The following is a 27,642-nucleotide window of genomic DNA, read 5'->3' on the forward strand; positions in this document are numbered from 1 at the left end:
TGTGACACGATTGTATTTTTCATACCATTCTTCACACAGACACAGGCCTACACAGTACACACTAACAAGCGGACAATAGGCTACTTCAATTCACTGAAGCTTGTTCTGAGTGGACACCGCTGCGACCTCCGGGACTTGGTAAACATTTATTATAGCTGATGATGTATATTAGCAAATTCTATATTATTCGGGGTCTAAAGTAAACACCACATTAGCAAATCATGTTTGAATTCAGTTTTGAACATATCCGCACTGGTTACATTTTAACACCACACTAGCGCAAACACAAGCTAGGTGATTTCAGTTTAAATGTTATTAATTGCTCAACCTTACCATACAGATGTCTCAGAGGGAAATGTTTGTTGGTTTAAATACCCAACAGAGACCCAGAAATAGATCTCGGTTGAAGTTTTTAAAGCATTTTATCTGATTTGACAGAGTCAGACAAGTGACAATTTCAGATCTGTCACGTCCGTAACGGAGAGACGTCACGTCCGTAACAATGGTTTTTCCTCATAAGTGCAAAAATGAAAAACAAAATAAAATAAATAATTTATGTTCCATGGAGAGACAACCCTTATCCTTTCGGCTGGTATTATTTATTTTGGCTTGTGCATTTGAATTCGCAGAATTTCTACAAAGTATGTTGACTCCCAAAAACTCATGTCCTTTGTTGTCACGTCCGTAACGCATGCATATTTGCCCGATTTAAAATATAAAACAAGTGCATAGACTTTTTTTTTTTCTTATGTCTAAACTCTATGGTTAGGGGTTTAGAAAAATAGAAATAGATGTTTCAGTATATTTTTAATATTTACATTCTCTGAGAACTTATATTTCAAGTTTTTACTGCAAATGTTACGTCCATAACGCTGGAATTGCCCATTACTGATCAAAAATTAAGTTTTGATATATTTACGGTAGGAAATTCACTAAATATCTTCATGGAACATGATCTTTACTTAATATCCTAATGATTTCTGGCATAAAAGAAAAATGGATCATTTTGAGCCATACAATGTATTTTTGGCTACTGCTACAGATATACCCCAACGACTTAAGACTGGTTTTGTGGTCCAGGGTCACATATAAAGTTAAACATAATTTTGTGTTCAGCCAAAACAATATGTCCAGGAACAAATCATAGATTCATGAGACCACGAATGCCTTTTAAATATACCCAAAACGAATTGTCTCTTATGTTTAATCACTGCAGAGACATCAGAGCCAGCGGCAGATGTCGGGAGGACTAGCCGAGCGTAAGGCTGCTCGAGGCGGTTACATGAGCACTGAGCGCCTGGTGATCGCATAGAGCTCTGAATCGGCGAAGTAAATTTTCCTAAATTGGTGCTATCTTTATAAATAAACCGCAGATTTGAGTTTTAAACAGAGGTGGGTAGAGTATCCAAAAACTGTGCTCAAGTAAAAGTACTTGTAGAAATATTTACTCGAGTAAAAGTAATAGTCTGAATAGTTACTTGAGTAAGAGTAAGAAAGTATTGGATAAAACCAACTAACTACTCAAGTAGTTAGTTACTAGTTACTTTGGATCATATACTGAAAGTCTATTTTTATTTAGATATAAATATTTAGATAAAATTTATATATATATACATATACAGTGGTGTGAAAAATTGTTGGCCCCCTTCCTGATTTTTTTTTGCATGTTTTTCACACTTTAATGTTTCAGATCATCAAACAAATTTAAATATTAATCAAAGATAACACAAGTAAACACATGTAGTTTTTAAATTAAGGGTTTTTTTTTTTTATGAAGGGAAAACAAAATCCAAACCCACATGCTGTGGTTTATCACACCTGAGTTCAGTTTCTCTAGCCACACGCAGGCCTGATTACTGCCACACCTGTTCACAATCAAGAAATCACTTAAATAGGACCTGCCTGACAAAGTGAAGTAGACCAAAAGATCCTCAAAAGCTACACATCATGTTGAGATCCAAAGAAATTCAGGAACAAATGAGAAAGAAAGTAATTGAGATCTATCAGTATGGAAAAGGTTATAAAGCCATTTCTAAAGCTTTGGGACTCCAGCAAACCAAAGTGAGAGCCATTATCCACAAATGGCGAAAAACATGGAACAGTGGTGAACCTTCCCAGGAGTAGCCGGCCGACCAAAACTGCATGGCTGAGTTCCAAGACGAAAACCGCTGCTGAGCAAAAAGAACATAAAGGCTTGTTTCAGTTTTGCCAGAAAACGTCTTGATGATCCCTAAGACTTTTGGGAAAATACTCTGTGGACTGACGAGACAAAAGTTAAACTTTTTGGAAGGTGTGTGTCCCATTACATCTGGCGTAAAAGTAACACAGCATTTCAGAAAAAGAACATCATACCAACAGTAAAATATGTTGGTGGTAGTGTGATGGTCTGGGGCTGTTTTGCTGCTTCAGGACCTGGAAGACTTGCTGTGATAAATGGAACCATGAATTCTGCTGTCTACCAAAAAATCCTGAAGGACAATGTCCGGCCATCTGTTCTTGACCTCAAGCTGAAGCGAACTTGTGTTCTGCAGCAGGAAAATGATCCAAAACACACCAGCAAGTCACACCTCAATGGCTGAAGAAAAACAAAATGAAGACTTTGGAGTGGCCTAGTCAAAGTCCTGACCTGAATCCTATTGAGATGCTGTGGCATGACCTTAAAAAGGCGGTTCATGCTCGAAAACCCTCCAATGTGGCTGAATTAAAACAATTCTGCAAAGAAGAGTGGGCCAAAATTCCTCCACAGCGATGTGAAAGACTCATTGCCAGTTATCGCAAACGCTTGATTGCAGTTGTTGCTGCAAAGGGTGGCCCAACCAGTTATTAGGTTTAGGGGGCAAGCACTTTTTCACAGTGTGTGTGTATATATAGTGTGTGTGAGTATATACACACACACTGCCGTTCAAATCGATTTTTTTAATGTAATTTATTTCAGTGATGCAAATCAGAATTTTCATCAGCCTTTACGCTAGTCTTCAGTGTCACATAATCCTTCAGAAATCATGCCAATATGTTGATTTATTATCAATGCTGTTCTTTTTATCTTTCTATCCATAAAGGAATCCTGAACAAAATGTCACAGGTTCCAAAAAATATTAAGCAGCTAAACTGTTCCCTGTTGAAAAAAAAAACAGCATATGCTGGTTAGGTATGTTTTAAAGCATGGTAGCAGGTTTAAGCTGGTCCTTTGCTGGTTTGTACTGGTCCTAAACTGGTCCGACCAGCACATGACCAGCATAAACCAGCATCCCAGCTTCAAAACATACCTTACCTTAGCATATGCTGGTTTTATCAACAACACTGGTAATAAATTAATATATTAGAATGATTTCTGAAGGATCATATGACTGAAAACTGGGGTAACAGCTGATAAAAATTCAGTGATGCAAAGCAGAATTAAATTATATTTTAAAGTAGCCTATATTAATTATGTATTATATATGTATATATATGTATATGACATGGAGAAGAGTGAAAACTCCTCACATGACCGCTACAGAACATCTGAACATAACGAAACAAATGCACATTGACGGATCTTCTTCTGTCTGTTCTGCAAAATGTAAACAAATGTATTTTTCTGTAAGCATAAATATTGTGAAAATATCAATATTAATTGTGTATAGGCAAAGGCATTCCTCCTGGAACGGGTCGCTGCGCAGAGCTAAAGTGGGTTTGGCAGGTGTTCATTTAATACTTTGTGACAGCTTATTTAATGTATAAATTATACATTGTTTTTAATGTATAATGTACATGTACAACAAACTGGTAATGTCATATTGGTATCGTGTGGAACTGTAGACAACACGCGATGTTCATCTAATAAAGATCTTCATAGCTAACAAACAATAGCCTTTGCAGATTTGCTTTCAACTGACTGTAGATACAAAGCCATGTCTTCGACGCTCTTGATGTTCTTAAACTTTCTGTTACAACTCTCAGAACTGCTTCAGACGACTCGGCGCGTGCGGCAGGGAACTGAACGAATCATTCAAACTGATTCGCAAACTGATTCACTGGTTTGCCAAATGGTTTGACCAAGCCTTTGAACAGAATTCAATCAAATGAATGAATCATTCGCGAACGGGCATCGCTCATTGCCCAAAAAAAAGTAGTTGGCACGTTTGGAATAAATTGAAGCATTTTTAACTTGTATTGCATTAAGATAAAGCAACGAGAGGAGCGTCGCCCACAGTGATGGAGTAAATGTACCGTTTTTTCAAAAACGTACTTGAGTAAGAGTGAAAATACCCATTTTTAAATGTTCTCTAAAAGTATTAGTCAAAAAATTTACTGAAGTAAATGTAACTCGTTACTACCCACCTCTGGTTTTAAACAACTACATTCTTGCCTGAAAAACTAGCAGAGCGGAACGAGTGAAGGAGGAGCTTTATCCCCTTGTATCACACAAAAGTGATGATTCTAGTAAACCAATCAAGTTTCTGCAGTGAGTTTAGCTCCACCCTTTTGGTACCCTTTGCTGTGCTAGGTACCCCGACGGAAGGGTACCAAAAAAGTGGTACAGTATGGTTCGCTTTTTTGGTACCATTCACAACTTCTGACAATGGAAACGGACATAATTGCGTACCGTACCGTACTGTACCGAACCGTACCGCTCAGTGGAAACGAGCCATAAGAGACACTTTCTATGAACCGGGCACTTTTTTCAATAACATTATGTCTGATCATTTTTGTAGTGGATCAAACATATTTAATAGTTCTTCCAATAGGAACATGGATTTTTGCCTATAATGTTTTAAAAATCATTTGAAGATCAGTGTACCTCATTCATGGGAAAAATTTCAGGGACGGATAATTTACAAAAAAAAAAAAAAATTTTGTATAATAATTATCTACTTTACACTTTTATATCAGGTTTCATTTTTATGTCCGCATTTCTCTGCTTTTTACGAGTTACTGAAAATAAACCATTTTTACTTTCATTTTTAGAGTTGATTAAAGAAAACAAGGAGAATGAAGAATTGAGAGAAGTTGAGGAGAAAAATCATGTCAAAACTGGAGAAAAAACTTTGAGTTGCTCTCAAACCAAACAGAAAGATTTAAAGAAAGGAGCAGAGAAATCTTTTATCTGCACTCAGTGTGGAAAGAGTTTCACACACAAACATCATCTTAAGTGTCACATGAGGTTTCATTCTGGAGAGAAACCATACACTTGTGATCAGTGCGGGAAGAGTTTCTCACAATCATCGCACCTTAGGGGCGACATGTTCATCCACACTGAAGAAAAACTGCACGCATGTGATCAATGCGGAAAAACATTTTCGAGGCCTTCAAACCTGAAGAAGCACCTGAGTGTTCAAACGAAGGAGAAGCCACATTCATGTCATTTGTGTGGAAAGAGTTTTTCATGTCTAGAATATTTGAAAGAACATCTGAAAATACATTCTGGTGTGAGAGATTATATGTGCATTGAATGTGAAAAAACTTTTACTTCAGCAAAGTGTTTAAAACGGCACCAGAGGGTCCACACTGGAGAGAAACCTTATAAGTGTTCACACTGTAACAAGAGATTCAGTCAGTCAGGACACCTGAAAAGACACGAGAGGATCCACACCGGAGAGAAACCGTATCACTGCACTGCATGTGGGAAGAGTTTCAATCATTCATCTGGTCTACACATTCATACAAAAACTATCACAGTAAGTAGATCATCTTCAGATCCAGCACTTTCAGATCTGATGAGCGTCCTCACCAGATGTGACGCAATAATGCATCAAACAATAAAATATCATCTGGATAAATCTGTCCGAACCAGACATTACAAGTGACATGACAAAGAAACATTATCTAAAGTTTTCACAGTGAATAAAGTCCATCTTCATCTTCAAAATCAGCAGATTCAACTGAGATTCAGATCAACTCAAAGATGGAGTTCTTCCTCAAAGAACAGTGTCAAATAGTTTTATTCTTGTATGTCATTTTGTTTCATGATCTAAATGATATCACTGTGTTTTCTTATGAGTTTCATATTGTGTTCAATTGTCTTATGATGCATGTATCACTTGTACTGTGAGATTCAGATCAACTCAAAAGCCCTCTTCAGATTAACATGATAGTAGATGATGGACTCACGAAACAGCGGAAGTTCTCTCATCATTTGATGGTGGACTTAAGTATGATGTGATGATGATGATGTTTGGTTTATACTATGTTTATTATGTTTGAACTGAACTAACAGACATGATCACAGCAGTCCTACTGACTTCAGGAGGTACCACACACATCTTTGCATTGTTCGTCGTTTTATACCTTTCATTTCATTCCCAGCTTCACAGACTGAGTCTGTTTTCTTTTTCTCTTGATTGTGTTTATCATCTGTCCTCTCGCAGTGATTGTGATTATTGTTGAGTTTGCAGTGTTTGCTGTTCCTGCTGTGATTCTTCTTCAGATCATCTGTGCAAGAAGAGCTGGTGAGTTTTTCAGCTTCACACAATCCAAATTCTGTCCAGAGGATAATACTCATGCATTATCATGAGCCCCGTCTGAGCCTGTTCTCTCACAAGTGTTTTTTTTTTTCTCTCTCTCCATTTCTGTCTCCGGTGGAGTTTAGGTTCCTTGCCTCTGCCACCTTTGGCTTGCTTAGTTGGGGACACTTAATATCTGACAGGATTGTTGACTTGATGCACAGACACTATCTGAACTGAACTGAGCTGGATTATATAGACATCACTGAATCAACAATGAACTTACTTTAACTGGAAAACTGACTGTTCTCTATTGTCTTCTTGCATTATCAGCACACGTTTTTCCTGTTTAACACTATGAAGCTGCTGACGCAATCTGTATTGTATAAAGTGCTACGAATAAAGGTGACTTGACTTGACAATCTGATGATTCACATTAACCCTCTGGGGTCGACAAACGCATATATGCGTTTTGAGGCAGATTTTCCTGATAAGGCCGAAATGAGCTTGAATTACTCTGCCATTTTTGGTCGTACAGATAAGAGCAATACACCATTCGAATCTGTAAGGGGTCTACTTTTATTTGTATACACTCATAATAACAACTAAACTTTGTGCTTTTGAAGAATAAAGAAAACAAACAGGGTGCGCTCTCGGTCTTCTCCGTCTCCGCGAGCTGCTTTTTAAAACACGTCACTAAAATGAACTGTAACTCAGCAAATACTTCACACAGAGACATGAGTAATATATCTATAGAAAGCTTGACATGTCTACTGTTAAATGAAGTAAGTCTTACCGAAAACAAATATTCTGTGATAAAGTAATCCGTATGAAACCAAGGACATGTTCAGTTTTTCCGTCTGGTCTCATTATCTCTAATTAGGTGACGCCCACACGCTGCTCGCGCTATTGTTATTACAAACCTCCACGCGAGCCACGCGGCATGTAAACGCCCACACCACCATAAACAAAGCAGCAACATGTTCATCTCGGATACTTTTCAGTTTTGGAAGAACGCGCTGTGAGGAATAAGCCTTGTATTTACCTCAGAAACGCGCTGAGAGGAAAAAGCCTTGTATTTACCGCCAGAAGACGCGCTGAGAGGAAAAAGCTTTGTTTACCTCACAAACAGAACGCGAGCGCGGCTGGAGCCGGCGGAGGACGAGATATTTTACACAGAGTAAGTAATGTTTCTTATTGGCATTCGATAATGTGTTGTTGTGACAAAGTTGAACGCATTTACTAGGTGAACTTTTCCCAAACTATAGACGGTTTCATCAGGCGCACGCGCCTGGACCTAAGTTAACTTCCGGTCTGTGTTTGTTTATCGGTCTTGTTTGTGGCGCCGGCTACAAACGCAGTTAAAGTTAAAGTGATGAGTGATGAAGTTGGGCTCAGGTTGTTGTGCTGTGGGATGTGTTTCACATACATTTATTTATTTGTGGCGACCCACCACGATATCAAAACTGACCGATTTTCCAAAAGGCTTCGTTGAATAAACCTGAGCACGTAACGCATGTTTAAAAATCAAAACGAGGTGCAGGTGTTTTTATGTCACTGTATTTCTGAAGGAACACTGTCTTTAGAAAATGTTTGATGTCATTTTCATTTCATCTAGCAAGTTATATGCCTGACAAAGCAGCGTTTGTAAGCTCAATGCTGCTTTGTGTAACGTACAGCCCAACAGCCGTTTCTGGGGAAACCTCTAGTTCTCCCGCTTTAAAGCACCTCCTGCTGGCAGAGAATGAATTTGCATTTTTAATAAGTCCGTCCAAGTAGTTATCGCTGCATCTCAGTCCGTCTGATTTACGCAGCAAACATATTTTGCTTGTTATCAAAACATAATCTACTCTAGAGGGACTTAGCTGTTGTTACTGATTGTATTTGGATGTCTACCGGAAGTTAAGTTAGGGCCACAAAAGCGCACATGCGCAGTAACGTTTGTTTATGTTGTTGCCGTTGAAACCGTCTATAACTCCAGAATAAAATGTGTGAAATCGAGTGCAACATTTTGAAATATGATAGGCAACCTTTCATTGCATTTAAATGTTGCACGACGTGAGGATAGTTATATGTTCTATAAACAATGATATAAAAGTAATGTCTAAGAAAGTTTAGACCAATCTTTACTGTGAAGTAGCCTACTCTGTTTGCAAATACCTGCTCAAACATGTTTATAATAAGCTTAACAATAATAATTTAGTTTCTCAGTTATAAAATGTTTTTGTATTGTATGATAATACATGCAAAGCATGTGTGCATCTATGTTATAAAATCACGTGGGCAATATTGGTGATTACTAATGTAATAATATAGTTGCTCCTGATAAGCCTATCAACATGCTCACTAATTTATTTATTAATTTTATAGTGGGGGCTTTATTTATTTTGAATAGTAACAATATGTAGGCCTATATATTATAATAAATATAATGTACTGTTTTTGCTGTACTTTGGATCAAATAAATGAGCTGAAGACACTTCTTAAAAAAAAAAAAAAAAACCATTACAAATCTTACTGTTTAAATAATTTGACTGGTAGTGTATGTATTGTCACCATGTTTGCTTTGTCTTTGTCCGTTCATTGTGTTGCTCACGCCTGTTTTGTGTTTTCTCATGCAGTTTCTGCTGTCTCCTGTTTTCCTGGGTTCCAGTTTCCTGCCACTGTTTTGGATATTTTGGATATTGCACCCACGATGTCTTGACTCTTCTGTTGTTTATTTGTTTGTTTGTTCCTAATAAACTGTTTAACTGCACTCGCAAGTGAATCTCAAGTTATTTTATGTGATAGTTATATGTATACACATTTCTTTTTTCCTCACATTCTTTCTTGTAACTCTTCTCTCTCAGTCACACACCTGACTGAATGGCTCATTATGGAGCTCATTATGCGGGCCTTTGTCTTCTCAGGTGTGAGTCACGCCCTCTCGCATAGAGCCTTTCCACTCAAAAAGTGACTTAGAAAATTTAAATCAATATATTGTTTTCTCTGAATGAGTGAGTTAGATTATTTTCAGATCATTTTGAAGCAAATATTCTAGGCTACAAGATCCAGTTCTCAAAAGTCTTATGAACAAATGTTCTGTATGTGTTTTATGGCCTATTTTCAGTTACTTTAAAATTTTTGTTTTTTTCTAACCACGCATAAACGTTGTTTTGCAAAAACACAATCACGTATGTACAAGCTGCTCACATATTATTGTAGCCCAGTTTGTGCTGAATACAGTGTTTTTAGACTTTAGCCATTAAAATGTTTATAAGCAACTGAAAAAAGCACAAATGTCAGGGCATGTCAAAACTTCTCCGGGGCCCCAAAACACCCTCAGACCCCAAAGGGTTAACTAAACGAAACAGAGGTTTAGTATAAGCTATAGACCCCGCTGAGGGTTTTAAAGGCTTTTTTCTCAATATTTAGATTTTTTTGCACCCTCAGATTCCAGATTTTCAAATAGTTGTATCTCGGCCAAATATTGTCCGATCCTAACAAACCATACATGAATGGAAAGCTTATTTATTCAGCTTTCAGATGATGTATAAATCTCAATTTCGAAAAATTGACACTTATGACTGGATTTGTAGTCCAGGGTCACATATGTCACCAAAATTGAGAGCATATATATGGAGTGAATTTTGTGCCGATATTCATCAAAGAAATCCAGCGTTTTGCAAATAAACACAATCTGATTTGCAAATACAAAACTCTATTTGAGAGAAAATGCAGAAGTATGGACAAATATGTATTGTGTGCTACAACTGTGAGACTCATTTGCCTTTTTATGACGAAATGTGACTTGATTTTCTCACAAATGCGTGCAGGCAGATTTTCTCACAAATACAATCCAAAAACAGCAGATGGCGCTGTTGGTCATTTTACGCTAGTCTCCCGAGACCCGAAACACCCGTTTACCTTTTCAGGGAATACAGCAGACCAACATGAGTGGGGAACAGGTGAGTTTCTGTCTTACTATATCTATAATTAACCAATTAGCCTAGGTGTTTTCACAAAGCATCCCCACTACAATGTTAGTGAAATTCACAATAAGTGCTGTAAAGTTGTTAACATGATTGAATCAGTTTGCATTTGTTTGAAAGTCGAGTTTTTCTTTGCAAAGCAGATTGTGTTTATTTGCAAAACGCTGGATTTGTTTGATGAGTATTGGCACAAAATTCAATCCATACATATAGTGCCAGATCACCAGCACACCTCTGACCCAGCAGCTCTGTAAGAAAGTCATCATATATTATGTCAAAAACACTTAAAATGTCATAAAATGCAATGTTGATTGAACTTAAAGCAACAGTTCACCAAAAATGAAAATGTGCTTACCTTCAGGCCACCCATGATGTAAATGATTTTGTTTCTTCATCAGAACAGATTTGGAGAAATGTAGCATTGCATCACTTGCTCATCAATGGATGTGAATGGGTGCCGTCAGAATGACAGTCCTAACAGCTGATTAAAACATCACAATAACCCACACAACCCCAGTTCATCAGTTAATGTCTTGTTAAGTGAAAAGCTGCATATTTGTAAGAAACAATTAGATTATTGAGGTGTTAACTTTAAACCGTCGCCTCTGAAAATATTTAGTCCATAATTTATAATAATCATTGCTTGTAAACGGTGCTTGATCTGTGCAATTTTTTCTCTCCTGATTCTTTTCACTGGAGAAAGCATTATAGAGGACTCAATAGCAATTTCATTTCTAGCAATTATCGTCGATTTGGTTGCACAGATACTATTTAAACTAAACTGAGCTAGACAATAGCCCTATTCGGACGGGACTAGTTTTCTAAACTACGTTTGAGTTTCGATTCTTATCACCTGACATCTGCGATTTTCATGTACCAATTCGGACGGGACTAACATCTCCGTGTTTATTACAGAGGTGGGAGGGGCTGTTTTGTACATCTGGGCGTTTCAGAGATCACGCGCTCTGTATGCGTGCGTTGCGTGTCATTCGGATTGATTACCATTAGTATAACAGTTTTACTACAAATACCACGGTGAAGCTATATGGCTAGTATAGCAAAACCATGTTAATGTGTGGTTGCTTTAGTTTTACTTTAGTTATTTATTTGTAGTAAACCCGTGTTTAATTTTCATAAAGGTGCATATGTAATTAAAACATGTAATTGAGTGCAGAAATGAACGCGAGTAATGTACCTGACGCAGATATTACAATAGCCAGTCTGAATGGTTTACGTGATCTGACTCTTGATTTTATTATTGTTTTTAATTTATTTACTTATTTTTTCCTTGCCGGGAGGCAAATATATCAAACATGAGCATGGTAAGAGCGTCTACGGTAATTCACGTTGGCCAAAACACACAAGGAAATGCATTGTGAAAAAAAATCTCACCTGCAATCACAGACATCGCATTCGGACGGGATTAGTTTTCTCAGAGGATCACTGAGTTTGCTGAAAAACAGTAGGTAATTTGCTCCGGAATTATTACAGAGGTTGTGTGAGAAAAACACAGACATGGCAGATTTGGACGGGATTAAAATCACCAAGTACGTCTGTGAAACACACATTTCTCTAACGACCCCCTGTAAAACTAGTCCTGTCCGAATAGGGCTAATGACATCTCTGAATTCAATAATGAAATGCCTTTAACTGAAAATTGAGTGTTTAATCTTATCATTATACATTACTGACACTCTATCCTCCAATTTGATACTGTTAAGTGCTTTGACACAATCTGTATTGTTAAAAGCGCTATATAAATAAAGATGACTTGACTTGACTTGACTTGACTCAACGGTTTGAAGTTAAAAATGCCTTATGATCTATTCTCAGCCGAGGTCTGATTTTTCTTTCCCTTCGTTTCGTATAAATGTCTACTGTTTCATTGAGACTGTTGCCATACTGTAATTGATGTAATCCTGTATTTCTTGCCTTAAAACTTGTAGAAATCGTCTCGTAATGTTCCCAGGATTTTTCAGTACATCTTTGATGGATGCGTTTCATTTTGTCCTGGAGATTAGCCATCATTAACTTCACTCTTCTAATTCTTAAAGGCACAAAATATATAAGGGTGATTCTTAGACTATGGGCACTTTTATGTTCTTTGGTCATATTTTTAAAAATACATATAATTTTGGACAAATTTCTCTTTCTTTGTCAAACTAACAATAAAACCACCTTAAAAACTTTATACTACCTTTCTATTATGATTTTTTCATACTTTTCAACCTCCTTATAGGTGTCAAAATCACTGTTTTCTCCTTGTCGCACACCCAGACTTTTAAACTTCAACAATGTAAATAGTTTAAAAATATAACTTGTCTGGTAACTATTAATGTACCTGAATTAAGCACTAGTAAAATAATTAAAATACATTATAGTATTTAATGTGAGACCACTATCAATATTACTTTTTATACAAAATATAGCTGTCGCACAGTATTGGTGTCATTTCCAACACAACCCAGGTGAAAAAGAAATATATTTAAATTGTGCTTTTTCAGACACACTTAATATATTAAAACTATACTGTATTAAGTGCATATTAAATGTATTATTTTTAAACAACTTTAAGTATATTAAGTGTATTTCAAGATATGTTTAAGTTCAATTTTAATCTATTTGCAATATATTTAATATACTGAAATTGTGTTAAAATGGAACCACTTTAAGTATATTTAGTGCAATGTAAGTGTATTTCTTAAAATACATTTAAAATGTACTTTTAATACTTCATGAACTACAGTTAGAGTGTATTTGAAGTATCGTTTTAATGTACTTCAAGTACATTTCAATTGTATTTCAGCTCATTAGAAATGCATTAGCATTACATTACTTGTATATTATAAAGCTGCTTTTTTTCAGTATATACACACGTACACACTTTGATATCTAGAAAACTTTAATGTATTATATATGGTTGTGTACAAGTATTCATAAAGTACATTAAAAAAGTACAGCAGCATATATACCTTGGTGAAAAACAAAACAAAAAAAACATACTATTAAATATATTAAAGATGCACTTGAAATACAAGTATGTTTATAGTATATTTGTATTACTACACTCAAGTACATTTTAAAAAATTATACAAAAAACATTATGAAAAAGACTGAAATGCTATGGCAGAGCTATCTTATCAATTTGTAGAACATTTCAGTTATACCTGTATTACTGAAAAGTACAGAATTTTACATCAATCAAATAAAAATTACAATGCAATTTTCTGAAGAAAAAAATAAAAATTTACTGAAAAACAAAGTGCAGAAGTGAATAGCTGTGTGTGTGCAAAGACTGAAGATGAAGATGACAAAGTTCAAGCAACAGAATAGGGAGGGATGGAGGGGGTTTTGGAGGTGGACGAGGAGATGGCGTAGGGATGGTGAGAGGCAAAAGTGCGGGATGATGGCAGGATGATGCCCTGGCGGCTTAGATGGAGTTTGGCACATGGCACAGACCCAGAGCATCCCAATGCTGACAACACACAGCGGAATCGAGGGAGCGAGGAGCCAAGATGTAGATGGTGTGGCTGCCAACATCTGGGGTCCGACCGATGGAGACAGAGCTGGTGAACCCTGAAGGCGCAGACGGAGGGCCGATGGAGCTGAGCGTTGTCGCAGGGTCCGGAGACCTGGGCACAGCCACAACGACGAGCATCGTTGGTGGAGCCAGAGTACCCAAGGACTGGAGTGATGCCGGTGTGACCGAGAACCACGGTGTACCTGACGGGAAAAACCCACTGCACCCAAAGAAGCGGAGGGTTGGAGCGCAGCAGACGGCCTGCAAGTCTGTGGCAGGAGTAGAGTGACGACTGACCAAGGGGGAGCCGGTGGGACGAGGTCACTTCTTTGAGTACGACTTGCATGTTCTGCAACTAAGGGATTGCAATTCAGACACTGTAGTATTTGAAGACTGCTTTATCACAAGATCTGTGAAAGGGAAAAAGAATTTATATAAAATTAGACAATAACAGTTTTGCATCCATGATGTATAATAATTTGCATTGATATTCATTAGAATTTAGTTTACCTTTTGACAATATCCTCATCAAGCTTGACATATGATTGTCCATTCTTATCCTCTTGTCTGTCGTCACTGTACAGCACTCTATGAGTTACATTGGACATATGATTAGAAGAAGCCCAACAACAGCACTTACAGTGAGCAGAGTTCAAGTACAAACTCACTGATATTATTTGATAACAAATTATTTCAATAAAGCAACCTGTGAGTATTACAGGGTATGTTGATAATTGTGGTTTATTGTAACCTAGAGTATTTCACATGAATATGTATGTTGTGGTAATGCTAACATACACTCTCACCTCTGTTGCCACGATTAAAAAATAAAATAAGTTAGTCATCCAAAAAAATTAAATTTAAATTTAAATTAAATAACAGAATGAATGACTGAATGACACAAATTAGCCACCTGGAATGGACACATTGCTAACGTTCTTCTTTCAAGATTGACCAAATCACCCTCCATTAGGCCTGATTCAAAAATCTCTTTAACAGAGGAGATACGACATTAAAATATACTTACTATTCCCGTCTCTGCACTCAGATTTCAGTTTGTCTTCTATAGCAGCTGATCAGAAAAACAAATGTTAATATTCCACACACACACACACAAAGCAAATGATGATTGATGATTTGTTTTCTTTTTAAGAATGACAGTACACTGAATACAATGTACCTGGTCGGTAATATAGTCAACCTTCCCAGCCTCAGCAGTTTCAGATGTACTGTATCTTTGTTCTTATATGTAATGAGAAATATATATTAGAAAATAAAGGCGATAAGATTGTCAAGCTTGAACAAATATAAACACCTATCAACGAACACTACCACAGTTGGGTGATCAGCTCAAGACAAAGCAATCGTATGTTCATAATCATGGTTTTTCAAAGATCATTAACCTCATTACAATGAAGCCAAATTGTTCAGGAAATCAGAAATAAATACACAACTTCATTTTGCAAATAAAAAATGTTAATGTTGTACATGTTATAAAGACTTTTTTTCCCCTGCCAAGGCATGTGTCAAAAACATTGGTACAGACAAATAACGTTAATTAAATACAAATCTTACCTGAAGTCACAGTGAGGTTCTGAAGCCAGACGCCATACACGCTTGCAGAAGCTGGTAAAATAAGAACATAGCGCTATATTTTCTAATTAATTTCATAGTTCCCCCAAAACTATTTGAATTCTGTCATCACTCACCCTTAAGATACTCCAAACCATCTAAGACTTTCGTTCATCGTCGGAAGAAAAGCGGAGATATTTTAATGAAATATGTAACGTTATGTCCTTCCGATGAAAGACAATTCACCAAAGATGTTCACGTTTCAAAAAGTTCATCGCAAAAAAAAAAAAAAACATCGCCAAACTAATCCATATGAATTGCGTGGTTTCCTCCAAATGCTCAAAAGATACAGGATCGCTCTATATAATATAACTGTTTAAATTTAGACATTCACATTCAAGAGACATTTGCACGCACATCATATTTGATTTAAGAAGCTTGCTGTTGCGAGCTCGTTATCATACGAACCAATCAGAGCCATTCAATGGCTCTGTAACCAATCAGGTTTAGCCAGTGTGTTGTTTGAATTTAAACACAAGTAAATGCAAGATTTTTTAAAATGTATTTTATTTTATTGTTTTAAAGAATTTCAGATATGATGTTGAAATCTGTCAGACTGTGTCTCCGCGTCCTGTGTTTCTCCCCTCCTCTTGTGACCGTATTTGGAAGTTCCTGTCCTAGTTTTGTCTTCATTAGTTTATTAGTCCCCAGCCCTGTGTAATCAGTTTCCTAATATCCTAGTATTCTTAAGTCCTGTGTTCCCTCACCTCTGTGTTCCGTCTTAGATCGTCAATGTGTTTGTATGTTCCTTGTTTCTGAAGTTTATTATTAAAGATTGTGTTAAATGTGATACTCCCTCGTCTCCGCGTTTCCCTCCGCTGACAACACAACATGACAAAATCCTTGTGGGAATTTCAGTAGCTTATTACAATTAATGTATCACGTAATGGACAACATCCTAATCAACCAAAGTATAACGTTTTAAGTAAAACTGAACAACATATTAAACAACATATTTTAAGTATTGCAATGCTTCATAATAGTTGACAAACGTTTGTACATTGTAAATGTTAAAAAAAAAAAAATTTGTTTGTTTTTTCAAATATCGTACTTTTCCAAATATTGAAATTATATATACATAAATATTTAAAATAAATTGCAGTAGGCCTACAAATGGTTATAAAGTACATTAAAAACCCACTAAAAGTGTAATCGTTTTGTTTTCCTTTCAAAGTGTAATCAGTTTGAAAGAACAGTTATGTTCTAACGCAAAATAGACATAAAATATACTTTAAAGGAACACTCCACTTTTTTTGGAAATAGGCTCATTCTCCAACTCCCCCAGAGTTAATAAGTTGAGTTTTACCGTTTTGGAATCCATTCAGCGGATCTCTGGATCTGGCGATAGCACTTTTAGCATAGCTTAGCATAGATCATTGAATCCGATTAGACCAGTAGCATCGCGTTCAAAAATGACCAAAGAGTTTCGATATTTGTCCTATTTAAAACTTGACTCTTCTGTAGTTATATCGTGTACTAAGACCGGCAGAAAATGAAAAGTTGCGATTTTCTAGGCCAATTTGGCTAGGAACTATACTCTCATTCCGGCGTAATAATCAAGGAACTTTGCTGCCGTACCATGGCGCAGTGATATTACGTAGCGCCTGAAAGTTGTCCCCAGCTATATTATAACTAGGTACCTAGCTGGGGACTACTTTCAGGCGCTGTGTAATATCACTGCACCTGCTGCGGCCACTTATTAACAATCACAATAATAATAATAATAATAATAGCGATACTAATGCAATAATTGAATTAGCAAAGTTAAGGCATGATCATTGGGCAGCGAAATGCTCATTGGGTCAGCACGGTCAGAAAAAACAGGTGGAGAAGAAAAGACACCTTAACTGCAAAAGAATTAGGAATTAATGTCAAGAATTAGGTGAGAAACCATCAGGAACCATTTAGTCTCCAGCACCATCATTTTACAGAACTGCAACCTTCCTGGAGTTTCCAGAAGTGGAATGTGTCAGGTTCTCAGAGACTTTGCTTGGGTAAAAAAATATTTTAAATGACTCTCACTTAATAAGAATAACATGCTGAAGTGTTGTGAAATACATGAAGACTGATTTTGTATAGGATTTATGGACAGATAAGTTGAGATTGACTCTTGAAGGACCAGCATCACATCCTCTTGTGGCACAGTTTGAAGAATTTATCTTCCAGAATCTGGCAGTAAGTTTTAGGAGCTCATTTTTAATCAATCCTGCAAGACAGACTTTTCAGGATAGGAGATGAACTAAAATGAGCTCTCAAAACTTACTTAATTCTTGTGCAGTTAACGTGTCTTTTCTTCTCCACCTGTTTTTTCTGACCGTGCTGACCCAATGAGCATTTCGCTGCCCAATGATCATGCCTTAACTTTGCTAATTCAATTATTGCATTAGTATTGCATCCTTCTCATTGGCATTTAATAATTGTTTTACTTTTATTCTTGAGTTCAATCTCTTTTTGGCTCATTTTATCTGTAAAAGAAAACCTGCCTAATAATTCAGCACACCTGAAATAAGAAGTTTCTGACTATCAGCCTTCATGGACAATTATATATCACTTATAAGTTATTAAATACAAAATCAATAGTAGTTATTAAGATTGATGTGGTTTGGAATTGGTAAAATGTTCTTGGAAAAAAAATATGACCAGAATATCAACTTGCCTAATAATTCTGCACACACTGTAGTTTACACAGGCAAGCAGATGAGGCCGGAACATGAACGCAATCTGCTTAACGGTTCAGTGTTTTCCTTCCAATGGAGTGGAGCAAAGCTTGGTTTTGAGTGTGACGTCACGTGAAAACTATCAATATGCTGCCCTAGGCAAGATTTTACCTGGTGCCCCTTGCCTCACATTAACATTAGTGAATATTAACTAACTTGAACTAACAATGAACAATACATTTGTAACAGTATTTATTATTTTTGTTAGTATTAGTTATTGACAATTAACCTTATTTTAAATTGTTTCCAGTGAAACTATAAAAATATAGGTGCTGCCTAAATCACTTTATAAATTAAACATCAGTAATAATTATATCTGGTATTCCTGCACAAAACACTATTCATTTGAACACTTCTCTAGCATACAGTAGGCTACTGTTTAATCTTCAAAATAAATGTGAAAAGTGTTTGATTTCCAGTAGATGGCAGCAGTGTTCTACTAACCCAGTGTTTCTTTTTCTGTGGTCCTGGTTTTGTATGTTTTCCCACTGACAAAGAAATGATCACTCTATTATTTTAATGGTAGGTTTATTTAAACAGTGAGAGACAGAATAACAACAAAAAATCCAGAAAAACACATTTCAAAAAAGTTATAAATTGATTTGCATTTTAATGAGTCAAATGGGTGAAAGTGTTGTGGTCATTGAAGTCTATGATACAGTTCATTTTAGGCAAACATTGACAAGAAAACACACCTTTAGTCTCTTCAGAAAACTGTAACACTCTCTCAGTATGTTCATGGGTGTGCAGGTTGCGCCAAATAACTGTCTATTTTAATTTTGCCATCAACTGATCAGTGTTCATAAAAAGCTCAGAAATCAGTGAACTTCAAGTCAAGTCAAGTTGAGCTTTATTGTCATTCCGCTACATGCGGGGGCATACAGTGGAACGAGATGTCGTGCCTCACAGGACCACAGTGCTACATAAATACAGGCATACAGAAATGAAGTAAAACAATATAAACCTTTACACAACTATCCTACTGATAGATTTTGACTATAAATATACTGTAGTGTGTTAGACTCACGTCACCTAAGACGTTGTGATTTTGGGTCACACGTCACTCGAGGTGCGGTTATGAGTATATCAGATGACCAATTCCCACCTTACTTAGTTTAGTGCACCAGTCAAAGACTGGTAATTTGGCAATGTGGGCGTGTTTCCCACAAGCTGTTCAATAATTTGAATTGCACACATTGGAGGGAGCTGATCAGCTGATTTATTTGAAAGATTGGTGGTTTAGCTAGCTAGTAGAGCCTTGGATCATCAACACAAAGAAGACACAATTGTAATAAGATAAATGAAATTTATTAACAATAGATATGCAAGAGTAAATACAACAACTAGTGATGATACCAATAAGTGAATATGCACTGCTAATAGATAATAATAGACAAATTAATATGAAGGAAGATACTGAGTAAATCGCAGAAACAAATAAATGGAATGAACACAGAATGGCTGAATGCAATGCTGTTGAGCTGAATGTAGCAATGGAAGAGATTTCTATGGAAATGTTGCTTATGGGAACCACTTAATGGCTCTGGTGGAATTAATGATAAATAACTGCTTATTTATCTCTGAACAAATAATATAGCTATTATTCGTAATGCTGACCCCAAGTAAATGTTATCTAAACAGGTTAGAGAAACATAGGCTGCAGGTATAAACTAAGCCAAGGTCTTTAGGAAAGAGGTTTGGTAAGTTTATAATTACGTTCCACAGGCGGGTGATCAGTCCGGCGGTAGAGACGTCTTCCACTGGTGATGCAGACTGCGTACAGTGGGGAGGGCACAGAGTTGCGTTCCGGTAGCCGTCAATGCTGACCTGGAGGATGCTGAACTGCTGTTGCGCCACAAAGGGTCCTTAGAGCATGGACCGGTAAAGAAGGTTTGCTCAGGAGCTGAGTTAAACCTTAGCTGTCTTGAAATCTCTTTCCTCGTCAGGCCAGAGACTCAGAACGTCGTATCTGCTACTGTCTCTCTGGATGTATCAGAGACTCAGAACCTTGGTGTTTCTGTTAGTGTCTCTCTAGATGAAAGACTCAGAAACGGGGAGTGTTCCTGTTGCTGCCTTCCTGGTAACAGGACTCAGACTCAGAACAAGGAGTGTCTTTTGGGAAGGTACCTTTATCTCTTTTTGATGAGGAGGAGATTGGAATCTGGCGCCTCTCCGTTCCAGGAATGTGATTGGCCGCTTGTGTCCAAGGTGGTCATGATGTTGCCCGCCCTAGTGTGGAACTCATTTGCATACAGTGAAGTACAAAGTTAAAAAGTGTCTTTAACATTTCACCCATGCAATATTTCTTTACCAAACCTCTTTCAAACTATTATCAGCATTATGAGGAGCAAAAAGAGTCCAAACATGATAGGAAACTGTTGAACTATCACTTATTCATACCATAATATGTTAATAGGCCTGCTTCTGTGAACTGTTGTGTTAACAGTCAATGGCCATCAACATAAACTGTACTTCATCTGAGGATGAAGTGAATCCCTTAAAGTTTGCATCCATTTAAGGTCTCCAAACATGGGTATGAATGGATTTGGATAGATCTGTGTGGCCTTTCTTTGTTTCGGCCACTGCTGTTGCATCCAGAGATCTGGAGGAATTTTTTAATGGTTGTCATTTCCTAAACCTTAGGATTGGGTGTGATGGTGAGGTGGTCGTGGATGCAGAAGGTCTCCCTTCCTGTCCTGTTAGAGGTGTCTGGCAGTTGTTTTGGCATCTTATCTGATGGTTCTGAACATCTTTTTATGTTCCTTTACCAACATCCAATCACAGTGGGGCACATCTCCCTCCACACCGGCAGTTAGAGAGGGCCCTGCCATAAACTGGTCCTTGGAATGCCAGTTTGACTGTTGTTCACTACAATACTATATATAAAAAATTATTATTTTTTTTTACCTGTACATAAACTAAAAAATACAAACTATACGAGTGCTTCAGATAAATACCGTACATGTGCGAAGAGAAACATTGTGAGTCAGCAGCTGGCTGGGGAACAGTGCAGGATGATTTGTAGTGCATGAGCATGTAAACATACGTATATTACTGAGTCTTTTTGTGGGATTGTGTACACACAGCAGTGTGTGTGAAAAGTGACTAGTGCGCATAGAGGAGGAGAGTGTGCTACTACAGGTGGTTTGTACAGGCCCACTCACCTGTGTGTAGCACACTTCGATTGCACAAAATGTTTGTATGGGGGTTCAGAGGGGGGCGGGGTGATTTGAGTTCAGGGCTCTCACAGCCTGGGGGAAAAAGCTGTTGAGCAGTCTGGCAGAGCGGGCTCTGATGCTCCGGTACCATCTTCCTGACGGTAGGAGCTGGAAGAGACTGTGGGAGGGGTGTGTGGAGTCCTTCACGATACTATTGGCTTTGCTGGAGCATCGTGTAAGGAAAATGTCCAGGATGGAGGGGAGAGGGGCACCGATGATCTTTGCAGCTGTGTTCACTGTCCGCTGGAGGGTCTTGCGGTCTGCTGCGGTACAGTTCCCGTACCAGACAGTGATGCAGCTGGTCAGCACGCTCTCAATGGTGCCCCTGTAGAAAGTGGTGAGGATGGGTGGAGGGAGACTTGCTCTTTTCAGCCGGCGGAGAAAGTGTAGGCGCTGTTGTGCCTTCTTGGAGAGTGACATGGTGTTGGTGGTCCAGGTGAGATCCTCTGTGATGTGCACCCCCAGGAATTTAGTGCTGCTGACTCTCTCCACAGTCGAGCTGTCTATGGTCAGTGGGGGGTGGTCACCGGGTGATCACAACATGTGGCTGGGTTGGGTATTGTTTGAATTTTATCCATTCTGATTCTGCTTATTGATTTCAATTCTTATTGATTCCCAGTTCAAAAGTTGGTAAAAAAAAATTAAGTAAAACATTTTGACCTGTATGATCATTTATTGATCATTTGTTTGCAAAAAAAATATGTATTTATGTGCAGTATTTTTACAATAAAATAATGTTCAGATTTATATACTTCCCTGACCAGTTTTTAGCAGCAATTGACCAGTAGGCCTAAGGTTTATATATATATATATATATATATATATATATATATATATATATATATATATAAATGGTAAAGTGTAGCAGCCATTTTGATGGATATATTAGCCTACCATTTGTATTGCCATAGTTTAACCACAAAAATTAAACTATAGTTACGATAATGAAACTATGGTAAATTTGTGGTTACTGTTGTTTTACTGCAAATACCATAGTTATGGTTACTATAGTAAAAACATGGTTAATTTTCCAAAGGGCTTTAATGAGTTAACATGCCTTTTTAGACGTTTACATTAGCTTAGCGGGGAAGGTCCAGAGGTTGCCAGATTTGTGTAAAAAAAAATCTACCAAATATCAATTCAAAGCTAGGCGGAAAACTGCAGGCTCATACATACTGTAAGACTTGGCAACGCTGGAAGGTCCTGGTTAAGGCTAGAAGGGACACGTATGGTGCTACTGGGCATGCGCACATCAATACAGCGTAATTTTTACAATAATTACTATTTTTTTCATTCTTGTAAGGGGTAGGTTTAGGTTTAGGGTTGGGGTAGGTGTAGACGTTAATAAAACACAATCTAATAGGTAGACAATTTATTTCATTGTTCATTTCCAGTCGGAGTTGTATCCCTTCTAGCCACAACCGGTCCATTCACAGAAAAAAAGGGTTCAGTGAATCTGAAAATGCGCACACAGGAAAAACTGCTACATATAACAACTTTCAACTTGGGGACCTTGATATTAATGTAGTTGTGTAAAAAGTACGATATTTGTCTTTCAAATGTAGTGTAATGTAGTTAAAGTATGTAATGTGTAATGTAGTTTAAAATGTAGTTAAAGTCGCAAGTTTCCAGAAAAAATAATACTCAAGTAAAGTACAGATACTCAAAGTGTACTTAAGTAAATTTACTTCGTTACTGTCCACCTCTGATCATCATTCATTACATCACATTACCCCTGTCTTTGTACCATTTTTCTTCTTCTCTTCTTTTTTCTTCCCTGAGCACCAGAGGGCTTCGGCCTTTTGACATAGTGTTAATTTATTAGTGAACATCTATCGCAATCAGGTAACTGATGTCTGTGGAAGTGCGTCTGTGCGGAGCAAGATTGATCATGTGTCGAACCGAGGAGAGCAATAAAATAGTTTTGTGGGACGATCACTTTTTTTGTAATATTTCAAATTTGGAGTATTGAAGTAGTATTGGTAATAAAAAATTAAATAGTTAGAAAAAAAATGACTCATTTTTATAAACAGTGCGTTGTGAAGTCAAACCGATAACATATTGCTTTTGAGAGTAATGTTGATTGAACAACTAAAAAAGACAATGTGTTACACTACTCTAAAATCTGATATTTATAAGACCTAAAAATGCAGAAAGGCTGTGATAACACTTGTGACAGTTCCTGACCAGAATAATGCAGAGGGGCATGTGGCATGCCTCACAGATGAACAGAGTGCATTTGAATTTGTGGGGTCAAAAAGATAACATTTTGCTCTTGAGAGCTTTGTTGTTTGAAAATTAAATAAATAAATACATAAAGACCAACTCAGTTATTCTTGTGTAAAAAAAAAAGTGAATAAAAAAATAAACCCCACTAGAAACAGAATCTGGAGCAGATCAGCAGTCGGAGAGTTCCTCGTCATCCATGTACTTATTTTTCCATGCAGTCGTAACATTATGCACGCGAGTGTGTGATTGTGCTTGCATTTGTAAAGGTGTATTTGTATGCATGTGTGAAAAAGAAAAGATGAAGCAACAGACTGCAATGATAAAGAGAGAGAGTGACGAATAGAACGCATAGCAAATGAAAGTCAAATGACGTCACCACATGCGACACACCTTGGGGTCATAGTGCACAGAACGTGATTACGTCATAGTAGTCGTAGGAAAAGGTAACTAGCAGCCGCTAGCAACCTCAGATCTATAGAACGTGTGCAAAGACGTGCAATGTTTTTGAGTGTTTTTTGTTGAAATCACATTTTATGCAATTTGTGCAGACTCGTTAGAGGGTGAAAACAACGCAACAGGAGCATGTTGTCGGCTTGATTTGAATGTGTAACGTCTCTGATTTTGTACGTACAAATAATTATTGCGCTACCTTTTTGGTTTCGGTTTCTATTGGCTTTTAAACACAGACATGCAAACTGGCGCAGGCGCTCCCGTCGGTTTTATAGGGTTAAAAAAAAAATCCTGTCTGTTCCAAGCTTTATAATGGCAGTGAATAGGGGGTGAGATTTTGACGGTCATTCGCATTTGACTTGCGTTAACTTCTGTGACGCAGTGCACACTCCTATGATGTGCTACATAACGCTACGCATTCTAAGCACATGAGCTGCGCATCACATCATAGGAGTGTGCACTGCGTCACGCAAGTTAAATGCGTATCCACATGGCTCCAAAAGCTAGTTGTTTTGCTTTATAAAGTTTTAAATAAGGATATTTGTCTTACACAAACTTCATAAGGCCTTTATTAACCTCTTGGAGCTGTATGAAGTACGTTTTATGATCGCTCAATGATTTTTGAGCTTCAAAATCTCATCTCCCATTCACTACAATTATAAAGCTTGGAAGACGCAGGGTATTTATTTTTTATTAATTCTGATTGTGTTCGTCTGAAAAAAGAAAGTCCTATACACCTAGGATGGCTTGAGGGGTGAGTAAATCGTGGGGTAATTTTCACTTTTTGTGAACTAACCTTTTAACTTGTATTTGTCTCTCTTCATCTTAGACCTGAAGGTGCTGAAAGAGGAGAGTCAAGAACTGAATGAAAATGAAGAGAAGTACCTGGTTGAGAAAAATCCTGATTTCATAACGGAAGAAAAATATTTGAGCTGCTTGCAGACTAAAAAGACTTCCACACGAAAAAGAGCTCAGAAGATCGGAACTAGAGGTTTCTTCTGCCAACACTGTGGAAAAAGTTTTACTCAAAATGAAACCCTTAAAAGACACATGAGAATTCACACTAAAGAGAAACTATTCACCTGCAAACACTGTGGAAAGACTTTTACTCATAAAGGAAACCTTAAAAAGCACATATGAATTCACACTGGAGAGAAGCCTTATGTATGCACTCAGTGTGGAAAGAGCTTCACACAAAGTGAAAGTCTGAAAATCCACATGAGAATTCACACCGGAGAGAAGCCATACACATGCCAACAGTGTGGAAAAGGTTTCAGACAAAAAGAAAGGCTTAAAGTCCACATAAGAGTTCACACTGGAGAGAAGCCTTTCACCTGCCAACAGTGTGGGAAGAGTTTCACACAAAAAGAACATCTTCAAGTCCACATGAGAGTTCACACAGGAGAGAAGCCTTTTACATGCACTCAGTGTGGAAAGAGCTTCACTGAGAAAAGAAACTTAAATCTCCACATGAGCGTTCACACTGGAGAGAAGCCTTTCACTTGCCAACAGTGTGGAAGAAGCTTCACAACAGCAATAAACCTCAGGTGTCACATGAGAATTCACACCGGAGATCACATGTGATCAGTGTGGAAACAACGGGTGCTTCTCAATATCCCTCCTCGCTCCTCCGTCCTCCATCCTATGACCTTTGAAACCGATCGAGCTCAGCCATCTTGAAGGACATCTCAATGCTCTAATTGCACCGCGAGGAACGAGGAGTGAGGAGCCTTCCAGAGGAGCTATGAGCGAGGATACACAGATGTATCCTATGCGGAAGTCTTCTTCATCGAAAAACCTGACGCACGTGTAAATTCTCCTCCCCCTTCTCATCTGTTGTAATACTTTTAATTTATATTTTACATTTGCAAATTAAATAAACCATACATGTCACATATTTCAACAGGGCATCTTGCTTTATTAATATTTATATTGAATCTCTTAAAAAACAAACTTTAACGACATAAGTGCAGATCCATTTTGCGCAGCTGATGACGCTCTGAAGTGATGCTAAAGGGAGCGAGGATATATCATTTCACTTGATTTAATTTCTCCGTCCTCGCGTCTTTTCTGTGCATCCTTCCCTCGCATTCTGAAGGGGTGGAGCGAGGAATGGATGTGAGGAAAGGACACAAGGAAAGGAAAGAAAAGGAAACGAGGATGCACAAAAGTTTCGAGCAAAAAAAAAAAAAAAAAAACTTAACTGTCACTTGAATTCACCCAAGAAGTGTGGAAATAGTGTCAGCCTAAGCCAGGGGTTAGCAACATTTATGTCATGAAGTGCCATTTTTAAGTTTCCTAGTTAATCCCTGTGCCACAACCCATATCCCATATATTGTAAATATTTGTTAAGATTACACCTCCGGACTTTTTTTTTACGACTGGATAGCTATACACATGAACTGAGTCTCCACATGCTGGGTGGGCCAGGTGTGTAGCATATGAAAACTGCATGTCAAATTGCCAACAAAAAATACAGCACCAAGGTTCACTACACAGTACTTCTAATTAAGCATGCATTAACATTAGTAAGTTATGTTAAAGTTCATTTCAAAATTTACTAATAGGACATTATTAAAATTAAAAATTAACATTGTTAACATTTGCCTGAGCTGGTTAATAAAGATGAATAAACACGGTAACAAATGTATTGCTAATGTTAGTTAATGCAAAATAATAATTTTATGACTTACCAATAGGCAGCGTAACCACGACGTCGTATGCACGTAATTCCATTACCATGCCATTACCAACTCACAACTGTAACATCTGCTTATGATCCTTGATGGTCGTTGGGACTTTATGTCTTAAGAGACCCTTTTAGCCTTTTGACATTTGCATATAATTCACAGCCTGGCCCCACATTCTACCGTTATATGGGTGCTAATTGCCAAGGGTTGTCCCCCCCACTGTCAAAAAGATGCTAAACAGATCGACTATCTTTTCTCTCCATCGGACTTCAAACACATTCCAAGAGAACTAAATGACCCTCGGTACCAGGCCTGTGGACTACCCCCACGATTACAAGATACATAACACACATATAGAGGCATTTTCTTTATTTAGACCATAAATAATCAGTTACAAATGTATCTGGTATATGCATGTGTTGTTTGTATGTTTCCTTATTATATTAGCCTAGTTACCACTCGTTATTTGTATTAGTAAGCTCTAAACACCCATATTCAGGTGTATGAATGTATCTCTGGTTTAATACCTTTTAGATGTCTCTTTCTTGATATCAAAATGATCTGCTCTTTATTCCTCACACAATGATGTACACTATGTGATCATGAAATGCATCACACTATTTTACTGTACTGTGGGGAAAATTACACCAGTCTCCAGATCAGTCGTAAAACATGCAAACGAGGCGTCAAGTGGGACAAAGAAACACTTTCCTGCTGAAACTATGTGCCTTGTTATTGGTCAAACTAACCAAAATGGGTGTTACAGAGAAACCAGATAAAACTTCTCCCA

The 27,642-nt window shown here is 37.5% G+C and overlaps 1 pseudogene; it reads left to right on the plus strand.

Moving 5' to 3' along the window:
• On the plus strand, nt 1-27,081 carry LOC131536787 (gastrula zinc finger protein XlCGF8.2DB-like; annotated as a pseudogene).
• The last annotated feature ends 561 nt before the right edge of the window (nt 27,082-27,642 follow it).

Source organism: Onychostoma macrolepis, chromosome 03 (genome assembly GCF_012432095.1).
Source record: "Onychostoma macrolepis isolate SWU-2019 chromosome 03, ASM1243209v1, whole genome shotgun sequence".
Classification (NCBI taxonomy): Eukaryota; Metazoa; Chordata; class Actinopteri; order Cypriniformes; family Cyprinidae; genus Onychostoma; species Onychostoma macrolepis.